Raw genomic sequence first — 11900 nt, 5'->3', positions numbered from 1 at the left:
ACCACCCCCCCCCCCCCCCCCTCCGGAGGCAACTGGACCGTCGCCCACCCCCTCAGAGGGTAAGTAAGGTGAGTGGGGCCCCGACACTCAGACCGAGTTCCTGCCTCATTTCCCCCTCCCTCCCCTCTCAGCCCCGCTCGGAACAGAGGGAGGCTTCTCTCCATCAACAGGTCAGTGAGGGACGGACCGGAGCTGGTTATCAACTGGGAAGAAGCGGGCCCGAGTCTCTCCTCCCCACTCACTCCCCCGGTACGAGCTCCCGTGTTTCCCTCCCTCAGTTCGGGGCTCGGGCCTAGGCCGGGAAAGGGGGAGGAAGGAGGAGGAAGAAAATATTAAAGGGGAAAAGTAGGGGTTGGGGGGGGAAGATAATGGGATTTGATTTGTGAAAGGTCGTCCCCAGCTCCCCTTATGCTGCTTATGTTGAAGCAACTCACCCCCCTCTCCAGGTAAAGAGAGGCTGGCTTACTCTGTGTTACTGGGGTTGGCTTACTCTGTATTACTACGTGTTACTGGGGTTGGCTTGCTCTGTATTACTGTGTGTTGCTGGGGTTGGCTTACTTTGTGTTACTATATGTTACTGGGGGTGGCTTACTCTTTGTTACTGTGTTACTGGGGTTGGCTTACTCTTTGTTACTATGTGTTACAGGGGTTGGCTTACTCTGTGTTACTGTGTGTTACTGGGCTTGCCTTACTGTGTGTTACTGGGGTTGGCTTACTTTGTGTTACTGTGTGTTACTGGGGTTGGCTTACTTTGTGTTACTGGGGTTGGCTTACTCTGTGTTACTTTGTGTTACTGTACTCTGTGTTACTAGGGTTTGGGTGTGTTGGATTCTCCCTTGTTTGTCACCCGCCTGAGTATTGTTCGCATTTTACTTTTCATGATCATCTCTGACAAAGGAGGAACCAGATTCCTGTCCTCCCAACTCTGGCCCCTCTGCAGCTACTCCTAAATTATTTGTATTTTTTGTTTAAACACACATGTTAGATACATCCATCCTTGTGAAACTTACAAGATCTTGATTTGTGGAGGAGAAGAGAGGAGGGGACGGGGGCGGTTGGGGGGAATACACAAATCCTGTGTAAAGCTCAGCTGGGCTTTCATCAGCTCAATTGTTGCTTTGTGCCAAGCCAGGGCACACAATGAAAATCCTGGGAGATTTGCTCTTGTTGTGGAGATGCTGCATTTGTTCTTTATTTTTTCTTAACCTACTGGCAGAGTTTTGCTCCTTGATGCTGTGGTAGCCCACACGGTGAAAATGATTTTGCAGTATCGTCAGCATTGCATGATTTCACCATGAATTAAAATGCTGTAGTCCTGCTAAGGTGTTTGAATCTTAGAAACTCTCCAAGTAAAACTCACTGTAATTGAATAATCGGGGTTAGGGGTGTGTGGAAGGCCACTTTCATAGAGGACCTGGTTTGGATTATGAGTAAAGCTATTCCTATAAAGAGGAAAAGAGCAGTATCCAAGGGTAGAGCTCCTTGGACGACTAAAGATCTTAACTTAAAGCAAGGTTCAAAAAGGAGGCTAAGATAATTTAAGGTTTATAATACGGTAGCGAACCAAGCTGAACATAAACAGCGCATGGCAAATCTGAAAAAGGAAATAAAAGGGACAGTGAAAAACTAAAAGTTTGACAGCAAACATAAAAGATCTTTTATAAACACCTTTTGTAAGCAGTTAAACAGTTAAAGAATGATCAGAGGAAGGGTTTGGCCCATTGGGGACCAGAAAGATCAACTTATGGAGGTGGAGGACATGGTTGAGGTACTAAATGAGTACTTTGCATCTATGTTTGTTGAAGAATAGGATATGTAGCAGTAAGGGAGGAGACTGTTTTCTTTATCCTTTCACAGGATGTGGCAGCATTTGTTGTCCATCCCTAATTGCCCTTGAGGAGGTGGTGGTGAGCTGCCGCCTTGAACTGCTGCAGACCATGTGGTGTAGATACACCCACAATGCTGTTAGGGAGGGATTTCCAGGATTTTGATCCAGTGACAGTGAAGGAATAGCGATGTATTTCCAAGTCAGGATGGTGTGTGGCTTGGAGGGACACTTCCAGGTGGTGGTGTTCCCATGTATTTGCTGCCCTTATCCTTCTATGTGGTAGAGGTCGTGATTTAGCAGGTGCTGACAAAGGAGCTTTGGTGAGTTTCTGAGGTGCATCTTGTAGATAGTAGACAATGCTGCCACAGTGCTGTGGTGATGGAGGGAGTGAATGTTGAAGGTAGTGGATGGGGTGCCAATCATGTGGGCTGCTTTGTCCTGGATAGTGTTGAGCTTCTTGAGTATTGTTGGAGTTGCACTCATCCTGACAAGTGGAGAGTATTCCATCACACTCCTGACTTGTGGACAGGCTTTGGGGAGTCAGGAGGTGAGTTACTTGCCACAGAACTCCCAGCCTCTGACCTGCTCTTGTAGTCATGGTATGTATGTAGCTAGCCTGGTTCAGTTTCTGGTCAATGGTAACTCCCCCAGGATGTTGATAGTGGGGCATTCAGTGATGGTAATGCCATTAAATGTCAAGGGGAGATGATTAGATTCTCTCTTGTTGGAGATGGTCATTGTCTGGTACTTGTGTGATGGGAATGTTACTTGCCACTCGTCAGCCCAAGCTGAATGTTGTCCAGGCCTTGGTCCTAGGATGTATTCCATCTGGACTGGGTGACTTTTCTACTTTGAGGACTGCCTATGTTTTAAATACATCTTCTTTATCTATTTTGAGCCTATCCGATATTGTGACAGGTGAGATCGGAGTGACTGCCTTTGACATCAAGGCAGCATTTGACCGAGTATGGCATCAAGGAGCCCTGGGGACATGCTTCACTATCTGGGAAGGCAGGAATGGTGCTGAATATTGTGCACTCATCAGCGAACATTCCCACTTCTGATCTTATGGAGGGAAGGCCATTGATGAAGCAGCTGAAGATGGTTGAGCCTCGGACACTACCCTGAGGAACTCCTGCAGCGATGTCCCGGGACTGAGATGACTGACCTCCAACAACCATAACTAACTTCCTTTGTCCTAGGTATGACTCCAACCAGTGGAGAGTTCTTTCCCGGATTCCCATTGACTGTAGTTTTGCTAGGGCTCCTTGATGACGAACTCGGTCAAATGTTGCCTTGATGTCAAAGCTCCCACCTCACCTGTCGCAATATTGGATAGGGTCAAAATAGAAAAAGAGGATGTATTTAAAATGCAGACAGCCCTCAAAGTAGAAAAGTCACCCAGTCCGGATGGAATATATCCTAGATTAGCAAGTGAGCTACAGGTGGAAATTGTGGGGGCTGTGATCACAATCTCACAACCCTCTGTGATGTTTGGTAGTGCCATAGGACTGAAGGATTTCAAATGTTATATTCTTTTAAAAAGGTGGGGAGGGATAAATGTGGCAACTATAGGCCAGTCAACTTAACATCAATGGTGAGGAAGCTTTTAGCAACAGTAATCTGGACAAAATTAATTGGCATTTGGATAAATACAGGATATGAAAGTGTGATGAACTTGTTAAAGGCAAATTATGGTTGACTTACTTTGTCAGGTTCTTTAAAGTAACTGAGAGTGTTGTGAGGGTAAATGTGGTTGATGTCTGTATGGCTGTTGAAAGGTGTTTGACAAAGTACCTTGCTAGTGAAATCAAAGACCATGGGATTAGAGGAACACTTGGCAGCAAAGATACAAAATTGGTTAAGGAGAGAAAGTAAACAGTAGTGAATGAAGTAAAGACATAATGCTGGAAATAATCAACAGGTCAGACAGTATCTGTGGAGAGAGAAACAGCATTAATGTTTCAGATCAATGACCTTTCATCAGCAATGGTGAACAATTCCTTTTCAGACTGGAGGGATTGGTATTAGGGCCACTGCTCTTTTTGATATATAGTAATGACCTAGATTTGGTATATAGAACATAATTTCAAAGTTTGCATATTACACAGTACTTGGAAATTTAGTAAACAATGAGGAGGATAGTAACAGACTTTTCAGGAAGACACAAACAGAGTGGTGAAATGAGCAAACACATGGCTGATGATGTTTAATGCGGGGTAGTCTGAAATGATACATTTTAATAAGAAGAATGAGAGACAATATAAACTAAATGGTACAATTTTAAAGAGAGTACAGGAGCAGAGAGACCTGGGGCTGTATGTGCACAAAGTTAAGGCAGGACAAGTTAAGGTGGCTATTTAAAAAGATTATTGTTCCTTTGGCTTTATATTATAGACAACAAGTTGTTGTGATTCGGAATGTTCTGTGTGAAAGGGTAATGGAGGCAGAATTATCAGTAACATTCAGAAGAGAAGTGGCTAAATACTTTAAGGAAAAATAATTACAATACTTGGGGGGAGCAGGGGAGTGGGATTAATTGGATAGCTGTACCAAAGAGCTGGCACAGGCATGATGGACTCCCTGTGTTGTATCATTCCATGATTCAGTAACTTCTCTGTTGGCAGAATTTGAGATTAAATTGGCAATTTTTTTACATGTGTAACAATCCCATTCTTAAATTATTAATTACACTGAGATTGTTTCCTGTGTATGATATTGGTATCTTCTGAGAATGAGATTTATTGAAAAACTTTGTAATTGAGCTTCTTCAAAGCTTAAAATGTGAGTTTATTTTTCCCTTTTCTCTCATACAGTCTTCAATTGAAGCTTTAACTCCAAAAAATTTTGTTTGAAGAACTAAGTACTAAAAATTTAGTGTCTGATTAAATGTCATGTTCTTTAGATAAAGACAGTGCATCTCTGAAGTTGATAATTATTTCTTTTTCATAAGATTCATTTTATGGTATTTGTTCTAACAATGTAATTTTTATGTCTGTAGTTATAAAATGAGTACTATGAGCTGGCTGTAAGCATTGTAATAGACATAGTGATGAGCTGGCTTTGCTCAAAGAGCAATAAAGCTGATTATGGAATTTCAGCTGAAGCTATATAGCAGTTAATTGGAGTTTTTGGATTTTTGGACCATGTGCTCTTGCTTAATAAGCTATTTAAACTACAGTATTTATTTCATTGGAACAGTTTTGACAGTACTGCATTACTTGATGTGTGGTGATCCAGAGCCTGAACTTAAGATGGTCAAGTTGAGTTATGGAGGGCAGTTTTGAGAGAGACAGACAAATGTCAGAAAGCTGTATTAACAAACCTCATTACTTGTGAAATACCTCATGTTATTGAGCCCCCGTAATTAGTTAATTCTGTTTTGAGTAAGAAAGTATTTGAATTCTAGCCCCTCAAATAATTTCACTGTAATTTTATGTTCATATCATGAATGTGCTGATATTTACCCCACTTAAGTGAGACTTATTGGTAGGTATTTGCTTCTTCAGAAAAATGATGCAGTGGTTGAGAATCACTAAGAAATTTAGGACAGTATCTTTAACACAGATGGTTAGTCATTTATTTATGTACTTGATTAATACAAAGATGAATTGAGAAATTTTAAATGTTGGTGAATTCCCCTGCGATGTCAATATTATGATAAAGTGATTTTCCTCAATGCATTAGCAATGCTATAGGTTGGTTAGCCCAGATCGCTAGAGTGTGGTGCAGAATGATGCTTTGGTTCAATCTCTGTACCAGCTGTGGTTGTTCAAGGGAGGCCTGCCTCCTTGCCTTGGGGAGTGGTGCCTCTCAAGTTATATATCAATTGTCCCTCTCTCTGATGGAGGGAAATACCAAGGATCCATTGTGCACAATGGCTAATTACCTATTACCCAGGTATGGGAATCTGAAGCTAGTGAAGTCTCTTTGGTGGTCGAAGTGTGCAACTAGAGATGTGACTGTGTAACAGATAGCCTTATAATGGGAAAATCCTATCCAGAGATTACCTAGGGCATGACAGGTTGGTAATGCTCAAACACACATCAAATTTAATCTCTTGTGGATAATGCTACATTTTTGGATTTCAGATAGTCAATTTTCTGACAAGTTCACAAAACTTTGATTATGTACAACTATATAAATTGCATAATGCTTGTTGACATTTCTCTGTACCTTCAGTATTTTTAACACTTCAAAGTAAAGAAAACAACTTTGCATTTATACAAAACCTTGTACATCCAAGTGCTTTACAGCCAATGAAGTACTTTTGAAGAGTTGGCGTTGTAATGTGAGAAATGCAACAACTGACGTGCGACCCCCGACAAACAGCAATAAAATCAGATGAACTGTTTTAGGCTTTGGTGAGAGATAAAAGTTGGCCAAGGTTCTAGAAGAACTCACTAGTTCTTTTTCCATCACATTGTGAGAATCTTGCATCTACTTGACAGGGCAGATTTGGTGTTGCATCTAAACGACAGCACCTTGACAGTGAAGCACTTCCTCAGAAATATACTGAAGTATCAGTGTAACTACTGCACCAAGGCTGACAGCTGATTTCAACTTTTTAAATTAAGTGAAAAGCTTTTCGTGGAATTTATACAGATGTTATATACAGATTATACAGACATTTATACAATGTGGAGTTCTCAGCCAAATCTAGCAACTTAATTGGTTGTGCATGCTAAGTTTAGTGGTTTTGCAGTGTATCTTTTGTTGCATTTAATTAAAATGAATTCACTTTCCGTTATATTCCATTGAAAATAATTTCACTTCATTATATTACACACTCTATTGCACAATTTGTGATTCTGATGTTATAGCTGTTGAGTTGGTTGTCTGTTGAACTTTCATAATTTGTGGTTCAGCCTTAAATTAACTTCACTTGAAACATGACAATATTGCTGTGAAATGATAATTTAGCCGTTTGAATCATGAGGGATGCTCCATAAATGTTTAAAAGTAGAATTGGATTCCTTGCCAATGGAAGAGATGGAATGTTGGATTGTTGCCGAAGGTAGAATCTTTGACAAGTACAAACACTATTGCTGAAATTGTGAATTTTAGATTTTTTACATCAATTTGCTGTTACTGATGTTCACTGTACATCAGTGTTACAAAATACAATAGTTTTGTGAATAGAAAACTTCAGATTAAGATATTTTTGGGAGATTCGTCTACAAAACATTTCATGTGCATTTCCTTCTAATGCATGTGAATAGTTTATCTTCGTTATTGTGTGTACCATAGAAAGACATAATCCAAGATAATCATTGATGGTAAAATCATGCTTTTGGTGTAAAGACTTTGTGAAAGACCTTCAAAAAAACCTGATATGGGTTCACATGGGGTTTTGTGCAGCATCATTGCTGTTTGAACTTAATGTCTAGGCCAGACAAGGAGGATTCTATAGATTCCATTCCATCCTGACAGTATTTCTACTACAGAAACTCCTTTCTAAATTGCATATTGTGCCAGATTTGGATAAGTCAAAGGTGATCTCTTCCCAGTTTACAAACTCTTAAGTATGGAAATGTATTTTCTTTTTCAGCTTAAGCTCATTTGTCTGACATTCAACTGCATTTAGATGGTCATATTTCTGTGTATTACTTAGTCCCTGTTACTCTGCGGTACTGTAAAGCATGAAATTATGCTGTATATAATTCAGAAGACTTGAGAGATGAGCATGCTTGTGTGTCTTTATGAAGAAATTTGGATTTTGTTTTATTGTCCAAGATGAATCACTTAACCTCACTTGAAACTTTTTATAGTGCAGCAGTTTTAATAGTCAATGAGTAGAGACCTACAAAATATTTGAGCTCAATTTTCTATCTTTGTTGCAATAGCACTTATTTAAGTATAGCATTTCTACCTATAGTTATTCTTTCACCAAAGATGTTAACAGAATCAAAGCTTCTCGCTCTGGAAAAGCTACATAAAGCTCTCCGTGTGTAAAAGCCGGCCCAGGAATATAACTATAAATTTTGTCAAGAGTCCAGCCTTGTGACTTGCTTATAATTTTAGAATATGAAAGTCCGATTAGGAACTGCTTTCTCCTGATTTGAAAAGGCAGGCTTACATCTGATGAGTGCAATATTATTCTAGGATTAATACTGTTTCCTTGAAATCTGCCTGTTATAATTTCAGCATCCATCATCGAAGAAGGCAGCTTCCTAACTACCGCCTTGTTCAATAACCGGGTTCTTGCTCAGGATTCAAATTTCACAGTAACGTTATAACTGCTCCTTGGACCTGAGTTTGTGTGGTGGTGTGTCCATTGAAGTTAGACTGTGTAGAAACTCAGGAGGGTGTAGAATGTTGCTTTGGGTATAAAATCAATGCTCATATATTCTTTTACTTCACTTGACAACCTTTCTATAGCATTTTTTTTTCAAATCTAGTGAATCTTCATTTTTGGCACTAAGAATAGCTTTTGAATGATCAGTTGTATCACATAATTGTCCCTACATTTTGCCATAGTTAACCAATTTCATCACCTCTGCCACACCTCTCATGCCATCCCTTCCATGTCACCCTCATCCTGCTCTTGCCACCCCATCCCTCTCTTCAGTCAATCCCATTTCATCTCTCATGGAAACAACCGCTCTAGCCAAGGTGATTTTGTTTTTGAGCTCTACTTACCTTCCACTGTTTTTGTTCCCCACCAACCCCCACTTCCCCACACCCCCCCACCACCTCCACTGCTGCTGCCACCAATTGTTGGTGGCTACACATGCATTGCATGGTCCTGTCCTCCATGTCCCCCACATACCCCCATTGCCAGGCACCGCCAACCAAATAAATCCATCAACAGGTGTGCCCTTTAAACTGACTGTCTGGGCAGACAAATCAAAACTGGGTAGACAAAAGCTGAGTACTATTATAGATGTATTTAATTGTGACATATCTTGTTTTGATATTTGGGATTGATTTAGTTGTCTGAGCTTTGCTGTATTCACAGTTAATGTCTGCTCAGTCCAATGAAAACCATTTGTACTTGCCCTTGCCTCTGATACTCAAGCAGTTGTAAAGCATAAATTTAAAAATGGGAAATAAAACCGACGAGCTGGGGGAGATCATATTAGACAGTGCCACATTTCTGTAATATCCCTGGCCGTTAATACTGTGGAATCTTCTCCATTTACATTGTGGGCGACAATTCAAAAACAACTGGGCTTGCTAAAGCTCACTGCGTGTATTTCTTCTTGGTTTTGGCCTGTTCTGGTGCTACAAGAGTAGACCCACCTTGTGAGGCTGCTGTTCCAGAGATAACCCTTCATTTATATTACAGACTTGTTGCCAGTGAAGCGCTGTAAAGGAATGCAGGATGTTGTAATGCAAACGTAGCCTGACTTAATGTGCAGTGTAATTTGCAGGTATTATCATACATAGTGCTGCTGGAAAATGGGGTGGGGGTATTGAGTTGTCACATTGTTGAAATTCCAATGCACAAAGTATGTGACACCCCTTCTGGAGTGCACTTAAATTTTAAGGAAAGGCACCAAATTGCCTTCATCAGTGCATTAATTTGAAGCATTTCTGGCTGTATGTAGTATGCTACTCTAGTGGTTATGGTACTGGGCTAGAAACCCGAATTCTACCATGACAAATTGTGAAAATTAAACTTATCTGGTAATTTGTGAACAAATACCTAATTTATTCTTAGATTGAGAAATCATGGAGCAGTCCTTAAAAACTTATTTTTTAAAAAAAAAGTAACTGGTGAATTCGAAAGTTGTGATTAAGCAGCACTAAAATTGTAAGTTGGGGGAAAGACAGGGTGGCAAAATTGTTCAGGCTGTCATTTGTACAACTTCTTATAAATTTAGCATTTTGAAATATTTTTATTTATAGGGAAACCATTTCACTGCAGGTAACATCTCAAGGATGCCCTTGTATAAGCTAGTACTTCAGGAATGCAATAGTACCTCAAATGGTATTAAACGCTCCTCAACTAGAGAGGAATATATTGTGTGAAGTTCTCAGCTTTCCTAATCTTGTGCCACAGAACCTGATCCCTGAAAAATGGGATGAGAAATGGAGACAGATCAACATTGGCTCTACATATTTCATCCTTTAACTTGAATTTCTGTATTAGATACTTTGTTGCTCCTAATATCCACGAAGAACTACCCATTCTGTTGGTAATTTCTTTACACCAGAAATCTGTACTAAAGTTAATTGTAAGATATTAAGCTGTTTATTGCCTCACATGCTGTCCTATTGAAATTGCATCTTGATGAACAGTGTGTAAAAGAACAAAGGACAAACTAGGAACAGGAGGGATCTGAATATTGAGATCCTCCAGTGTTTGTCCTAAACTCCAAAATTACATTAAAACACTTACTTTTATATTGCTTGAGATTTAAGGTTTAAAAGCAGTTAAGCTAATTTTGAAGTTGTGGAGAAGAAGGGCATTATTCAAGCGACTGACATTTTATTAATAAGAACATCGGTAGGTACCTAGAGCAAATCTGTCTTGATGCACCAGTGCAGGTTTGCTGTAAATTATGCCATCTGGTGCAACATAGTTTGCTGGTTTTGTAATCAGGATATACTGCATTGAACGTGGCAGCGAGTCAGATTTTCAGCACTGATTTTAGTGCTGAAGTGATGGCACAATCACCATCTGGACCAGGTTGAGAGTTTCAGTGAATGGAAGTGTAACATCTTTAATAAATCTTCTTCATTGATTAGGCTGAATTGTATCTTTGAGTTTCCAGATTTTTTTGTCCATTTCACTGCTGTGTGATGTATGAATTCAAGACTATTCCAAGTTGCTACATTTTGAAATTATTAATTGATGAATAAACTCATTTTATTTTTTACATTTGTGAATTATGAGGGTATAAGATGAGCTAAGCAAGCTAACTTTAAATTTAAATTTATTGAAAATTTCTGGGTTTGAATGAGACTGAAGATCTCATCTTTGTGGACAGCAAAAATGCATAATGATAAACTGACTTTCATCTGAATAATGGGATCAAATTATTTTTGAAGTATATGTACATCAATTTACCCATGATTGGTTGAAACAATAATGATTAATAACCAAATTAGAGTTATTAGAAAAGATTGGACAGTCACTTGAAGGAAATAAACTTGCAGAACTATGAGATAGACAAGAGGAATAGGTCTGACTGGATTACTGTACAGAGAGCTGGTATGAGTTTGATGGATAGAATGGCTTCCTGTGCCATTATGTCTCTCTGTGTTGGCTGTGTTAGTGGCTTTAATGAGGTCAGGCATTGTGGGGGAAAAACTGAGAAGGGTCATTTAAACCCTGAAAATGATCTTGCAAATTGAATAGGTCCCAAACATGGTGTGACAGTGTTAAAATTGAAAATCCAGGACTAGGGAGTGAATGCTCAGAGACTAGTTGTTTAATTTTTGCAGTAGTAAAATGTTTTTAATGCTGAGTTTAACTCCAGTCTTGGAGCAAAGAATTAGGTCATGGCCAAGCCACTTAGACTATTATTATTGTGTGTAAATAGCAGTGGCGTAAAAAGTGGTTTAAATATATGAAAATTGCAATCACTATTGATTTTTGTGGGGTTGGAGCTATGATAATTACCTTCTAATGATTATCAGCAATGGGAGCAATAATTAAATAAGTGATGTAAATTACTTGCTCAGTTTGCAACATTCAGTGGCCCCTATGATATAGATACGCTGTTGCAATGGGGCAAGTTCCCAGGAAAATCTGTGCCTGTACTTTGGACTATTCATAAAATTAATTTTCTATGCTACAATTCCCATTATGAATATATTTCAATTGTAAGTTGGAAGGTCCTGTGTGATATAAATTAATATTTCTTTGGAAGTTGTTTTCTGGCTTTATTTTGGGGTACACTTGCTGCTTTCATGTCCACACAGAGGTTTGATACAGATGAAGATTAACTGCTCAGACAGGCATACCTAGAGATGACCCATCTCTGACTATAATGTGACCAGGAACATTGTGCAGTTGACAGTATAATTCCAGTTGACAGCTGTGCATGGCATTCCAGAGTCCGAAGTTAGTTTAACTGCAGCCTTATCTCTACCTATGGCCTTTGCATTCTGTTACTCA

The 11900-nt window shown here is 39.4% G+C and overlaps 1 protein-coding gene across 4 annotated transcripts in view; it reads left to right on the top strand.

Moving 5' to 3' along the window:
• The first annotated feature begins 19 nt into the window (after window positions 1-19).
• LOC121292693 (MAGUK p55 subfamily member 5-like) overlaps window positions 20-11900 on the top strand; it is a 95819-nt gene continuing 83938 nt past the window's right edge. The window contains exon 1 of one of the 4 annotated variants that reach the window (XM_041214985.1): window positions 20-170. The gene's annotated coding sequence lies outside the window, so the exon portion shown is untranslated. Of the gene's footprint in view, window positions 250-11900 lie in introns of all 4 variants that reach the window. The other 3 variants (XM_041214986.1, XM_041214988.1, XM_041214987.1) reach the window with 3 other exon arrangements.

Source organism: Carcharodon carcharias, chromosome 20 (genome assembly GCF_017639515.1).
Source record: "Carcharodon carcharias isolate sCarCar2 chromosome 20, sCarCar2.pri, whole genome shotgun sequence".
Taxonomy (NCBI): Eukaryota; Metazoa; Chordata; class Chondrichthyes; order Lamniformes; family Lamnidae; genus Carcharodon; species Carcharodon carcharias.
This window is presented reverse-complemented; position numbering and strand designations above follow the sequence as displayed.